Source organism: Anas acuta, chromosome 5 (assembly GCF_963932015.1).
Source record: "Anas acuta chromosome 5, bAnaAcu1.1, whole genome shotgun sequence".
NCBI lineage: Eukaryota > Metazoa > Chordata > Aves > Anseriformes > Anatidae > Anas > Anas acuta.
Genome location: NC_088983.1, coordinates 51,768,190 through 51,782,379, shown reverse-complemented (window position 1 = coordinate 51,782,379; position 14,190 = coordinate 51,768,190). Strand labels below are relative to the sequence as shown.

General features: G+C 43.2%; 2 long non-coding RNA genes across 2 annotated transcripts in view; one reads left to right on the top strand and one right to left on the bottom strand.

Moving 5' to 3' along the window:
- The window catches only part of LOC137857771 (uncharacterized), a 374,251-nt gene that overhangs the window by 198,412 nt on the left and 161,649 nt on the right, over nt 1-14,190 (top strand). The window lies entirely within an intron of this gene.
- Nucleotides 3,214-14,190, bottom strand: part of LOC137857770 (uncharacterized) — a 166,399-nt gene continuing 155,422 nt past the window's right edge. The window contains exon 3 of the long non-coding RNA XR_011097269.1: nt 3,214-3,297. This is a non-coding gene — a long non-coding RNA (uncharacterized lncRNA). The remainder of the gene's footprint in view (nt 3,298-14,190) is intronic.

Sequence of the window (14,190 nt, the reverse complement as noted above, 5' to 3'; positions counted from 1 at the left end):
GGTGGTGCCCAACATATCACACCGACTCCAGAAAGGGGGCGTCGAGAGTGCTCGATTAGACCCCAAAGGGGCACGATTAAGAAACTGGTCTGAGGGAGAGGGCGACTGCCAAGGGTCTGGAGGCGACACAAAGAAGACTTGGTGCTCCAAGCTGCGCCAGGGGGGCTGTGGCACCCTGCGAAGGTGGTGGGTGTTGTGGGTGTGCAGCCTCGTGGGGCTCCAGCACAGCTTCAGCCTGCCTGAGGAGGAAGGAAAGCAAACGACAGGGAGACCTGTGGCATGGGAGGCTTCTCTGAGAGAGAAATCCATCCTGGGTAGAAATCAGGCCCTTTTGTATCATGCAGATGTAAGAGGGTGTATGGCACCACCACTCTGGTAGCCCGTAGGTGCTGTTAATTTTGGTCTTCAGCTGAGAGAGCCAACAGATGATGACGTTTCTTGGTTTCCTTTATTTATTTATTTATTTTGTAAAGAAAAAAAAAAAAAAAAAGATATCTCACATCAGTTCCCACTTTTGCAGCCACTCCCCTCTTTCCCAGACCATTTTTCACTTTCTCCGGTGATAAGCTGCCCCTCAGTTTCCTGTTTTCTCTTTCTGGAAGCTTCCTTCAGGCTGTCCCCAGCCCTCAGGTGCCCAGCTGCAGCCCCAGAGATGCCCGGTGTCCCCAGCCAGCCCCTCCAGGCCATGGGGGACAATCCCCTCACCTGCTGCCAGCTGGGCAGCCATTTTCCCCCTCAGTGTTTTGCCGCCATTTTGTGAGGTCTGCCTGGCCCTGCTCTTAGCAGCCAGGGCACCCTGCTCCTTTTCCAGGTGTGCGTGCTTGCTCAGGAACCTGTTGTTTACCTTTTGCAGCCTTTTAAGTATTATGTCACTTTTCTGCTCACTCCTCTTTTTTTTTTTTTTTTCTTTCTTTCTTATTTCTCTTTTCCCATAGTTACCCTTCGAATCACAGAATCATTAAGGTTGTAAAAGACCTCCAAGATCATCTGGTCCAACCATCACCCTACGACCAATGTCACCCATTCAACTGTGTCCCTAAGCACCAAGTTCAACTTTTCCTTAAACAACCCCAGTGACTCCACCACCTCCCTGGGCAACCCATCCCAATGACTAACTACTCTTTCCGAAAAGAAGTGTCTCCTAATTTCCAAACTAAACCTCCCCTGGTGCAACTTGAGGCCATTCCCTCTAGGCCTATTACTAGTTATCTGTGAGAAGAGGCCAACCCCCAGCTCTGCACAACTTCCTTGTTAGTTGTAGAGAGTTGTAGAGGCAGTTGTAGAGAGCAATAAGGTCTCTCCTGAGCCTCCTCCAGACTATACCATCCCAGTTCCCTCAGCCGCTCCTCACAGGACCTGTGCTCCTGGCCCTTCACCAGCTTCGTAACCCTGCTCTGGAAACACTCCGGGGCCTTGATGTCCTTGTACTGAGGGGCCCAAAGCTGAACACAGGACTCGAGGTGCGGCCTCACCAGAGCTGAGCACAGGGGGACAATCACCGCCCTGCTCCCGCTGGCTGCACTATTCCTGGTACAAGCCAGGATGCTGTTGGCCTTGTTGGCCACCTGGGCACACTGCCAGCTCATGTCCAGGTGAGCACTGACCAACACCCCCAGATCCTTTTCCTCTGCACAGCTTTCCAGCCACTCTGACCCAGGCCTGTAGCGCTGCATGGGGTTGTGTTGGGAATTGGCATACAGGACGTGGACATGTACTCGTGGAACAATTGTTCCATTTGAGCTTGCTTTAAGCAACCAGGGGTAGGCCTTAGAAATCTCAGGGCCTGCTGTAGCTGAGCAAACCAAGCTGCCAGAGTAACTGTGAGAAGCTCCCACGGCAATGACTCCCACATCGCCCAATTAAGGAACTCAGAAAATACTGTTACCAGCAGCTGGCCTCAAGGACTAGGTCTACGTGACCGCTAATCACAAAGGGGATTGTTTTCCTGACTGCTAATCAAAAGGGGGGTTCTTTTCTTGCAGGTGGGGTTGTTTTCTTATAGTTGTTTGTCTGAGTGCTTTTGACCAATAATCTTGTGTGAAACACTGTCCACCCCTGTAAAGTTCACTATAAAAGTTAGGCTATTCGGGCAATAAAATGGAGCAGCATGATCTGACTCAACTGGTGTCTGTCATGCTTTCGGCCGTGCTTCGCAACAGGGTTGTTGTGGCCAAAGTGCAGGAACCAGCACTTAGCCATGTTGAACCCAGCACATAGAAACCAAAGTACCTGCAACAACTGTCCCTGTAGGCAATGGAGGGAGGACACACATGGTGAGCTCTAATGACCTAAAAATGTGATAAAAAGTAAAACCACTGCAGCAGCAACTTCCCCTTGTCACTGGGTGCATTAGCATCCTGGTGGTTTCACCAGCACTTGACGTGACCAAGAACTCCATGAGACCATGATGCTGTCAGACCCAGGCCTGGCCCTGGTGTGTTTGTAAATATATTGTTCATCCAAAGCTGTCTTCCTAATATTTTGGTTAATCTTAGCAGACAGAAGAAAATGTAATATTGGAGAAAGAGACATTTTTCAGCATCAAGAGAGCTGCATGCATGCACAGCTTACCCGAACCTTTCATTTTCTGTGGTAAGAGAGCTTGTTCAGGCAGCTGGACAGATATTGGGAGATGTCCATCTCTTGCCCTCAAACACCTTGCAGTCAGCATCTCTGCTGAATGCAGAGTTCAAGACTTTTTATAGTCTACTTTATTGGCACTACCATGGCAAGCTTTACACCTTGGTCCAAAAGGTGGAAAGATGAACCTCACATTTAGTTGCTTTTTAACCCCCCTGAAATATTTATGTAGACGGAGGTGCCTCATTATCTCTTTTTCTTCCTTGCTTCCTCAACACATGCTGTTAGATGGTAATTACATTCTACAGTAACCATCAATAATCAGACCAATATGTAGCATTTGTACATTATTGTGTGAGAGCTGTGGGGGAAAAATAGAGAAGTAGGCATGCATGCCTGTGGGTAAGAGAGGGGCTGTGTACATGCTAGGAAAGATGGGCACCTTGTGGCACAGCAGAGCAGGTGCTGGAGAGGGGTGGGAAGGAGTGGTGGGTTGAACTATTCATCCTCGGCTGCACTAGAGGGAGATTAATGAGTAGGGTGGGATGTTAAGCAATTTCAAAATACTATAATACCATTATATAATGTGCTATATACACATACATACAGTATTTTAACCACAATTATACATATTGCATTGTAATAGGTATTATATGCCTTGGAATTATATTATATTACCTTCTCTGGCAACAGTCCATTCAGCTGGGGTCAGTGACTCTAAAAGAGAACATGAAAAAGGAAAAGGGACATTCAGAGCCACATTAAGAACACATTTTCTGCAGTGTTTATTCTATTTCTGTCCTTGTTCTTCTTCCACACATCACCTTCTTTTTCTCACCTACTTTCTTGTTGATTCACATCATTCTTCTCTTAATTTTTCTCTCCTTACAGAAATTTCCATCTTCTAGTCTCCATCTTACTCATACATGATTTTTTTTTTTATTATTATTATAATGAAGCCTTAAAATTAGTTACCATTAGTCTTCAGCATTAATATGGAAGGAATAGGAATGAAGAGTATTACAAGTCTAGGACACGTTGTTTGAAATTATTTTTAAAAGTTAGTCAGGTATCTCTTGGTCTGTTATAGTTGGGATATTTTTGGAAATGCATCTGTAGAAACTCAAAAGCTTCAAATGCGTATCTGTGAATGGCAACATAGCTTGCAACAGACTGTGCGGTGCGAGTGTCCTGGTTTCACAGAATATGATTAATGTGGCCATCACTTCGGATTTTCATCTCCTCTGTCTTCTCAATCTCATGCCAATTCATGTGGTGATAACCCTATGGAAGTTACTGAGTCATTCACTAATGGACTGCTACCATTGTACGTTTGATTTCCATCCCTGCATACTGGCCACTAATCCCCATACATTGGCATCATTGCTGATCTCCACATAATTTTCAGTAGGTTCTCCAGAGGAAGAAACTTGTGAAATTTACTTGTGAAATCATTGAAATTTGCTTCTTTTTTCGGATGAATAAAAACTACCGTTCATGTCTCAGAACTGTCTTGCTCATTGGTGACGGATAGACCATATGCAGCTGTGTACAGTGGCAGTAATAGGCTTGCTTTTTGACCACATGGGGACAGAAAGAGGAGATATGCTTAACAAAAACATCTCACAGGCACAGTGGTTCAATCACGTGGATCCTCAGGTACCAGGGCTGAAAGGTTTCTGTGGGACAGATACCCAGTGGATAATAAAGTGTCTGAAATTGAGTCCATTAGCCAGATTGTGCCAGATGAGCAATAAATCCTGAATTCTTGTAATTTTCTGTTTCCCATTCTGTAGAATCAGACTTGAATCACTAAGCCTAGTTTTACAAATGAAGGGATATAGCAATTATCCCCATTCCATCCTAAAAATTACATGGCATTAATCAGAAAAAGGTATTTGGATATCACGGGGGAACACAATGAATGCATAAAATTGTTTAGAGATGTAATGCCTTTTGTTGGCACACATTCGAGGTACCTTGCATGGTTATAAGCATCATGTTATCACATGTCTTCAGCCTTGGCTCTATCTAGCCATTAAATATTTTTTATTTTATTTTATTTTATTTTATTTTATTTTATTTTATTTTATTTTATTTTATTTTATTTTATTTTATTTTATTTTATTTTATTTTATTTTATTTTATTTTATTTTATTTTATTTATTTTACCATTTTGTTTTAATATATATATATTATATTTTCATCACTTTAGTATTTATTTTGTCCTTCTCAGCATGCTCTGACCGAGCTGCAGGTGCTCTCCATGGTGCGGCTGTGTCACACGAAGGCATTTTCCTCTTCGCCTCGCTTTCCCTGGGTCGGCAGGCGGCACTCGGCGACCACGGATGGAGCCGGGCGTCCCCGCCTCTGCTCCTGTCGGGACTGAAACACCGACAGAAGCCCGGCTTTGCAGGCTGGGCAGAGAGGTTGTGCCATCACCCAGCATCTGCGTCCCCAAACAGAGCAGGACCGAGCCTCTATTGAAGGAGTGCTGTGCAGGATTGAGAGTCAGGCTGCGTTTCTGTCTGAAAAAGCGGTACAATGGGCTGTTCCGAGTGACATTGCCAAACTCAGCAGAAGAACAAGATAAGAGAACTAAAGGTTTTTATTGTTGTTGTTTTTTTCCTATTTTTTCATGTTGCTGACTTTGTACGTGTGATAGCAGTCTGATGGTATCGGTCCTGCTGTTTACCCAGTTGCAGAGTATCCTTTCGAATGATTTGTGAGCCAGGCAGTAAGCCTCATTCTCTTCTATAACTCAGAAGGCTCAAAGGCCTGACAAAGCATTTGTGCCTTGCATGTTAACTATAGTTAACTGGCACTATTATTTGGAGCCCACAATGTGTGCCTTTCCACACTGGAAAGGTTGTTTAAAGATTGAAAACTCCAGACTTGCCAGAGTCAATTTGATTCTCTTGCTAGTGTGGACTATTCATACAGCAATAATAGAGGGGAAACATCTCAAAGTGCAGAAAAAAGTGACTGTGAAATACAATGTGTGGCAAGACAAAAATGGAGACAGCAGCTATGGATTGTTCAACTCAAAGGGCATCTATGGAAGGGAGGCAGATGACTGGTTTATTCTGGGTTTATTCTACCTACATTGAAAAGATCCGTGTTTATACAATGCTGCTTAGGGCACATTAATGGGGCAGATAATGAGTCCTCCATCCTCCTTTTGAAAAGATATAAAATGGTAATTTGCTGCGGGCTAAGGCCTGGATTAAACATTAGTGTAGTTGAAAAGTTGTAGTAATATTTTGAGGAAAATTTCAAAAAGAAAGTGCCATAAGATGTTTTCCAAACATCGGAATGTGGCTAGTCATGAAACTTCTCATGCAATCTCATATGAATATTCAGGTTTTATTTCATGAAATATTCCCTGCCATTCTGATGAAGTATTTCTGCAACTTGAGTAAGACATAACCCTGAAATCACACAAACCAGACCATACAAAATACTCATCTAGTATTTTGTGAAATATTTCATGAAACTACATAAAATATTTGTGCTACCATCCATGAAGTATTCTCTCTTGACACCTTGTTAAATTCTGCAACATCAATGGAATGTTACACAAAGCAATAAGAAAGCAATGCAGCCACAAGTTTAATGAAACATATGGGTAAAATTAACTTGTGTCCTCAAAGAAGGCATCCTTGAGTACGTGTCCCAAGCAGCTGTAAGTTTGGAGAAGGAATTACACTGCTACCTTCCAGTGCTCAGGGAGCATTTCCACCTTGTTCTCACCACGTTGGGCAAAACTCAGTGCTTCTGCCACCAGCAGGTAGTTCTTTACAGCCTTGCCATTTAGTGAGAGGCAGTAATGTTTCTCCTTCTGGCACTTGAATACTTCCTAACATTATCTGTATCTACAAATGATTAAGCAACTCCCTTCTAGCATGTTATTAAGTAAAAGATTTAATCACACATGAAGGATGAGCAGGTCTCTGGAATTATAGGGAGAATGCAAACACCATTAGTCTGTTATGTTGATAGGAACAAATCACCAGTTTTGTTGAATATGAGTTTGCAAGCTCCTGGCAATATCTGAATCACGAACGTTTCGAGACCATCTGCATTCACAGTAGTAAGTCTGCCATTGTGCTCATCCAGGTATGGCAGCCCAGTGCAATGGTACCCATTTCTGCTAACAGGCTCTGACACCTTGTGCAGCAAAAAGAGTGAACAGACATCCAACACATCTTATTTCAGACTGAACCATGTGTGCACAAAGCCTTCAATAAACTCTGAACAGCGGCAAACCTCGTAACATCGGCTGACACTGCCTTTCCTCACTGCCCACCTCCAGCAGAGAAGTTCAATCTGTCTGCACCAAACTGAGCCGAGGAAAACAGGGGCAGCATGCTTACCTGCAGGAACTCCAGTCCTCAGGTAGGCGTCAGGGTCTTTGAGCCAAATGCTCTACACAGACATCCAAAAATTTGGCCTGTCTTACCCAGAAACCCAGCAGATGCTGATGATCGTCCCAGGACCCTCCTCACCACTTGCATCCTGTCTGATAAATTCAGATGCAGCATTTCAGCCATGGATGCTGACTAACCCACCTTGCTGAGCTGCCTGCCCTCCCAGGCCTTCCAGTGCTCCTGAGGCTGGTGAGACAGCTGTTGTAACCACTTCCAAAACTGTGAGAGCTGTTCCACAGCGGGATGGCAGGTTGGCAGAGCAAAGGCCACATGGCAGCAAGCTGTGAGGACATCTCCACAACTTCTGTGTATTTGCAGTGGCATTTGCAATGGTGCAGAGCACTGTTTTCATCTGTGCTGGGTGGTGAGAGTGTGAAAATGGTGCAGGCTGCTCAGGAGGACAGAAAAGAGAGCAGAATCAGGAGTATTTGAGGTTCATTTTTAGCTGGCTTTGGCAATGTTCTCCACAGGTACTTCAGCAAAATTTCAGGATATGGGATTGAATACCTGCAATACTTGGAATACCTTTTCAAAACAGCAGTCAATATTGCCAGTCCCAGACAAAAGTTTGGATCTTGACTAGATTTGAGATAAATAATATCGCTCTAAGACTCTGAGCCACTCTAGTGAGAAAAATCATCCTAAAGAGATTCAGGCCTTTATTACATTGGAAAAAGTTTGATGGTAATTTGTATTTCCAATTACTCTAAAAAAAGGAAAATGTTATTTTCCTTTCTCTCATTTCTTGAACTAGAGAAATTAGACTGCCAAGGAAATTTTTCTGGCATAGCTCTAAGACTTTTATTGTCATGGGGATGTCAATTAATGCGCTAGATTGCTATGTTCTTAACTTAGCTGTGCCAGCAAAACTTCTGCATGTAGAACAGGTTTTATACTAATCTGAAAACTCAGAAAAACAACAACAACCAGGAACAGGACTTTGTTTAATAAATTGTTTTTGAAGTCTCCACTGCACTCCTTAATGTTTTTATCCTTGTAACCATTCTGTATTAAGTAAATGAATGTACAGGCATGTATTGCATGTGTAGAGTTTTTAAGATGTAATACTATACCACATAGGTTCTGTTATTGCATTTAGAATCATAGAATCATAGAATATCCCAAGCTGGAAAGGACCCACAAAGATCATCAAGTTCAACTCCTGGCTCTGCACAGGGCCGCCCAAAAATCAGACCATATGGCTGGGAGTATTGTTCAAGCACTTCTTAGGATCATAGAATCATTAAGGTTGGAAAAGGTCTCCAAGATCGTTTTGTCCAACCATCCCCCTACTACCAATATCACCCACTAAACCATGTTGCAAAGCATCACTTCCAACCTTTCCTTAAACACCCTTATTCTTGAACTCCAGCAGGTTTGGTGCTGTGATCACTGCCCTGGGGGGACCGTCCCAGTGCTCGACCACCTTCTCCATGAAGAACCTTTCCCTAACCCCCAGCCTGACCCTCCCCTGTCCCAGCTCCATGCCGTTCCCTCGGGTCCTGTCGCTGTCCCCAGAGAACAGAGCTCAGCGCCTGCCCCTCCGCTCCCCTCGTGAGGGAGCTGCAGGCCGCCATGAGGCCTCCCCTCGGCCTGCTCTGCTCGGGGCTGAGCAAACCCAGGGACCTCAGCCACACCTCATACGTCTTACCCTCCAGACCCTTCACCATCCTTTTAGCCCCAACTTTGGACACTCTCTATAGTTTTAGGTCCCTCTTCTTCTGTTGAGCCCTAAACTGCACGCAGTACTTGAGGTGAGGCTGCGCCTGCACAAGGCAGCAGAGGCCAGTCACTTCGCTTGACCAGCTAGCTGTGCTGTGCCTGATGCGCCCCAGGATATGGTTGGCCATTTTGGCTGCCAGGGCACGCTGTTGATTCATATTTAATTTGCCGTCGACCAAAACTCCCAGACTGCTTTCTGAGGGGCTGTTCTCCATCCTCTCATTCCCTAGACTGTACGTATAACTAGGGTTGCCCTATCCCAGGTGCAGAATCTGACACTTGCTCTTGTTAAATTTCATATTGTTGGTGATTGATGAGCTCTTTAATTTGTCAAGACCTCTCTGCAAGACCTTTGTATCCTTGAGGGAGTCAGTATTATCCACAAACTAACTTATTTATGAAAGATCAGATCATTTATGAAAACATTGAAGAGAACTGGCCCTAAAGTGGAACCCCAGGGAACCCCACTAGTGACCGGGTGGTAGCCTGATGTAACCCCGTTTACCATAACCCTTTGAGCCCAATCTATTTGTATCTATAACTAATTAAAATTTATTGGGGTGGCTGGTGGTGAGTAGATCCTGCAAATACATGTTGTAAGCTGCAAGCTGTTCCTTATGAAAAGTATTATTTCATATTTTGTTGGCTAAATACAAAATGTTATATACTTTGTAAACTCATCTGTCATACTCTACAAAAGCATATATAGCCCCATGAAAAGATTTTAGCCTATGCAATATAACGTGTACATGTGACTTATAGACTGTAAAGCATCCTCGTGAACAAATCGAATAATACTGAATTGGTAATTCTACCTTCTCCATTAGAAATATTTTAGTATACTTAGTAGAGTTCTCTCTTGCTTACCAGGGAATTTAGGATTGCTCAAGGACTTCAGAAAACCCCGGAGAGGAACAGACTTTATAGCATTTTGCTAGATGCTTTGCACTGGAGCTCTGCAGCTGTGTCCTCTGCCCCAAGAATCTGTGCTCCTTGGAGCACATGAATATTCTGTGCTGAGTCAAAACCCTTGCTGTCTGCCAGCAAAATGTTGACAGTGCCCTTTGTTGGCTTCCCTTGGGACTTCATGCAAAGCACTTCAGAAATACAACAAACCATAGGATCCCTAAATGCTTCTAAACAAGACCAAATTAGAAAAAGGCTTCACATTGAAAACATAATTTTCAATTAGTGTCTATTCAGTGGGAATGGGAATGGGGCGGGGGAGAACTGGCATGTGAGATAAGCTGGATTTGTGAACATGCTTTGAAAATGTTTGTTGGCTAGCAGGCCTTTTTCCCCTTGTAAATGCTCACCTTGCTGTAATTTGGTGACATTTCCACGGTTGCAATATGCTCTGCTCTTGTACTTCAGGCAGAAGGGAACTCTGCCCAGCAGGAGGTAGACTTGTGACAGCCATCAGCAGACTGTGTATGTGTGTTGTATGCACAGGTGAGAGTTGCTGCACAGGATGAAAGCTAGGAAAGAAACAAGTCATTTCTCTCCTCAGTCCATCCCTATTAGTATCAACCAGTGCATTTATGAGAGCACTGAGCAGGGAAGCTGATGACTGAATGGGCCAGAGACCAAAGTGACATCTCATTCCATCCAGAACAGCACAGCATGACTTTGGTGTAACTGATGTAGGGAGTAGTTTTTCCATGGACAGATGACGCCAGTCAGCAGGAAAAGCACTGAGGACCCTTCACTGCCTGAGTGCATTTTGTCAGTGTTCTCTCTTGGCAGAGGAAGAGGAGAAGTTAGTTGCTGGTGCAGCTGTAATTAGTGGAGGAAGAGGCATGAAGTACATCACTTCAAAACCAACTACTGTTTCTTTTACCCCTTATTCTTTCATTCTGTCTACTCCCCAGCTTGTGGCAGCATTGAGTGTTTGTCCTAGTTTTATGAATATGTGTGAATGTACCTAGTTTTATGAATATGTGTGAATGTACCTGAATATGTGTGAATAGTTCTTTTCTCCCTCCTTTGCTTTTCTTGTTTACATTACTTTGTCTTGGACCTCCTTTAGAAGACCTCATTTTCTGTTTTGCCCCTCACTTTGCTTTGTTTCCTGTTGTTGCTGTTAGAAATCATCCCTTGCCTTTAATCTCAGGAAATAGCAGCCATCAAAATATATCAGCCTTGCCATCTTTTCCCTGGGCTGTGCCGTGATACTTTGCCCAGTGTAGGGAGTCCTATCCCTACTCATACATGCTGTGTAGTTTATATGCCCTCTCTCGGACCTTTCAAGGCACTTTGCTGGAGATGCTCCTTCACATCTGTCTGTGCATGCCTGGGACCTCGGGAACTCATCAGATTAGTAGTGTCTTTCAGCTCATCATCTGGCCAGCCTGCTCAGTCCCCGCTCAGCTCACCACAGCCTGCCACAGAGATGAGGAGCGCTGCCTCTGGTCTGCATCGTGCGCTTCCTTGTCTTCAGTTTCTGTTCTGACATGAGGGAGTGAGATGTTGATGGCATTTCTAATGACCAGGAGAACCATCACAGAACTTCTTAAAATAATAATCTGAAAATTCCTTTATTGAAGCTAAGGCCAACTAACATCTGGACAGTTGTTGCTTGGGTATTTGTGTGGAAACATGGAAGCTCCAGGATGCTCACTTTCTAGTTACACTCACTGTGGCGAAAGTGTGAAGATTTTGTGATACTGTTGTGAATACAGTTGAGTTTCTTTGCTTTCTCAAATGGAAAGAAGTAATTAGAACATGAACATAAGCAAGTGACAGGGAAAAGTGGGGAAGATACATCAAATATTAATGAGTGAAAGGACTTCTATGTGCTGACAAATACACTTTGGTGAAGAGGATGCCTTAACTTTTAATGATGGAAACAAGAATGAAAGAACCTTACAATGAAAAGTTTTAAGAAAGTACTTCCAGCTTTTGGAAACTTTAAAAAACTTTTGAAGAAGGACATGAAGTTGTACTTTAAGAATTTCTTAAAGAAATGTAACTATTTAGAAGTCTTCCTGTCTGATGAAGCCTCTCCAATTTGCCATGTGTATTTGCACTCAGGTATTCTTTCTGCAGTAAGATTGACAAAACCATGCTATTTTTCTTTAGAAATATTTGCCCGCCTGCTTTTCACCTCTGAATTTCTTGATCTCCCTTAAAAGAGCACGCTCTCTGTGCATGACCAGTTTGGGTCTATTCTGTGGGGGCCATGGAGAGAGGCAAGGGAATTGTTACCTCTCTTTCCAGTTTATTCCTATGAGAAAATACACTAAAATATAACTTTCAAAAGTAGTCAGGAATGCAGCAGAAAGGTTAGTCTCCTGAGTATAAATACCAACAAATTACGGTGATACAGATAGACAGAAATACCAACATTCTATATTTTGAGTAAGGTAAGTATAAGAGAACTTTCCTGGTAAGCCAAGCCATTACTGGAACACTCCAAATAAATTTAGCACTAAGCTTAATTTTCCCTACTTCTTTTATTCAATTCCATCATTTTCCTTGGCATATATACCCTGTAAAAGCTGCTGAAACCAGACTAGAAGTGGTTCACTTATCATTTTCTGCCAATGCTTTAACTCTTAATTTACTTCTCACGTATTTTCTTTGTTTCTCTCATCTATTTTCCAAGGCTCAGAGGCCAGAGAAGCTCATTATGTACACCCTCTTGTTATCTTTAACATCCCTGGCAGAATGGTACCTCAACTCTATAAATCGGCCATTTTTCTCTTTCCCTCAACATTTCATCTGCAACATATTCCAAACAAGCACCAGCTCCTTGATATAGTGCCACTTTTCTCTCTGTGCCCTTTAGAGAATCTCAAGCAACTGGTTTTGTAGTTTAAGTTATATCCTTTCATAATGGAAATCTGCAATCACGATATATCTTACAAATGAAAGAGAAAACTGAGTATAATGCATAGAAAAAGTGCAATATTCACTTCAGAATGTTACAGCTATCATGTTATCTCACAACAGTTTGGAAGGGCTCAATTGGAAGGGATTAACCTCAGTTCCCTCTTTGTCCTTTTAAAAAGGTGTGAACCAGTGACTAGTGAAGGTATCTGAGCATAAGCATTCACTAGCAAAGTTTGTGGACTGGCTAAACTTTTCCCCTTACCTTCTCACTTTTCTTTCTGCACTGAATTTACAACAGGGTGCCATTGAATTCTCAGCCCTTACCTGGTACTGACCAAAACAGCTACTTAGCTCAGGCTGAACAAGCCTGATGAGGAGATGCTCCACAGATGTGCAGCCCTTTCCTTCTTCCTTGGCTGTTTGATGCAGCACTGAGAACTGCCTCCTGGAGGGAACGAGCAGGCAGCAGCTCTCTTTAGCTCAGGGAACAATCTGAGCTTCTGCTTCTGGCAGACTGGGTTCAAATGTCTTGATTATTTACTGCTCATGGTTTGGCTAATAATACATGCTGGAGCATGAGGAGCTCTGAAAGAGAGACCTATGCTTCCCTTTATGCAGACATAAATATTGGCCACTGGCAAGGAAACAGCAAAAGGTTAAACTGCTTAATGTGCACTTGACAGAAGTGAACAATGCAGACTGTTTCCTCATTAGTTTTATCGGTCCCAGCAAGCCGTTCCAACTAATCCCTTTCTCTTGCCATTGAATTTGGCCCTTCTGGAAGCTAAATCAACGGGTACTGGGTTATTTATATGTAGCTTGCAAAAGAGCAAGACAAAATTAAATGTCTGAATCACAAACCGAATAGAAACTTGGGGAAGACCTGTGTTTTTCTCAGAACTCTACGTGCCATGGATGAATGTCTCTGATATCCTGTGTAAAACAGGGATTAAGGACCTGGCATATTCTCCCTTCTGGATTTGGTTAGCCTTTCCTGGAGCCAACAGACAAACTAGTCAAATGTCATGTTCATTATGCCGCAAGTGGTATGTACAGTGGAATATTCAACCAGTGTTGATTATTCACGATCCATGGACAATCTTTGACCACAATGCTGCTCAAACCAACTCCCACTTCTCATAGACCCCCCTTATATGTGCAAGAGGAATATGAATGTCTTGCATCAGATATTCACATGCGACACTTTCGCACCTGACAGAAAAGTTTGGTGTCAGAGAGAAACTAAACCAACCTTTTTTGGTTCATCCCTATTAAAACCCTGTATGACTTCAATTAAATATTTTATTGTAAACAGACTGTGGGTTTTTCTATGCTCTACTGAACAGCTGCAGCGTTCTCCCCTGTGTTCGCTGCATTTCATTGGCAAGTCAAAGGATTTATGAGAAGGATTATATGACATGGTTGCCTGTGATAGCAGGGGACTGGACTCAATGACCTAGGCACTCCCTGCCAATCCTATGTCCCTATCTATTTTCCTGTGATTCCTGTAGAGTATGTCAATTATATTAGGATTGCTGGCATGAAAACCACAAGGCTAATCTGTTTTATTATTGCCTTATCCATTTTGAGCTGGCATATCCATATCACAGCATTTGATTTTCTG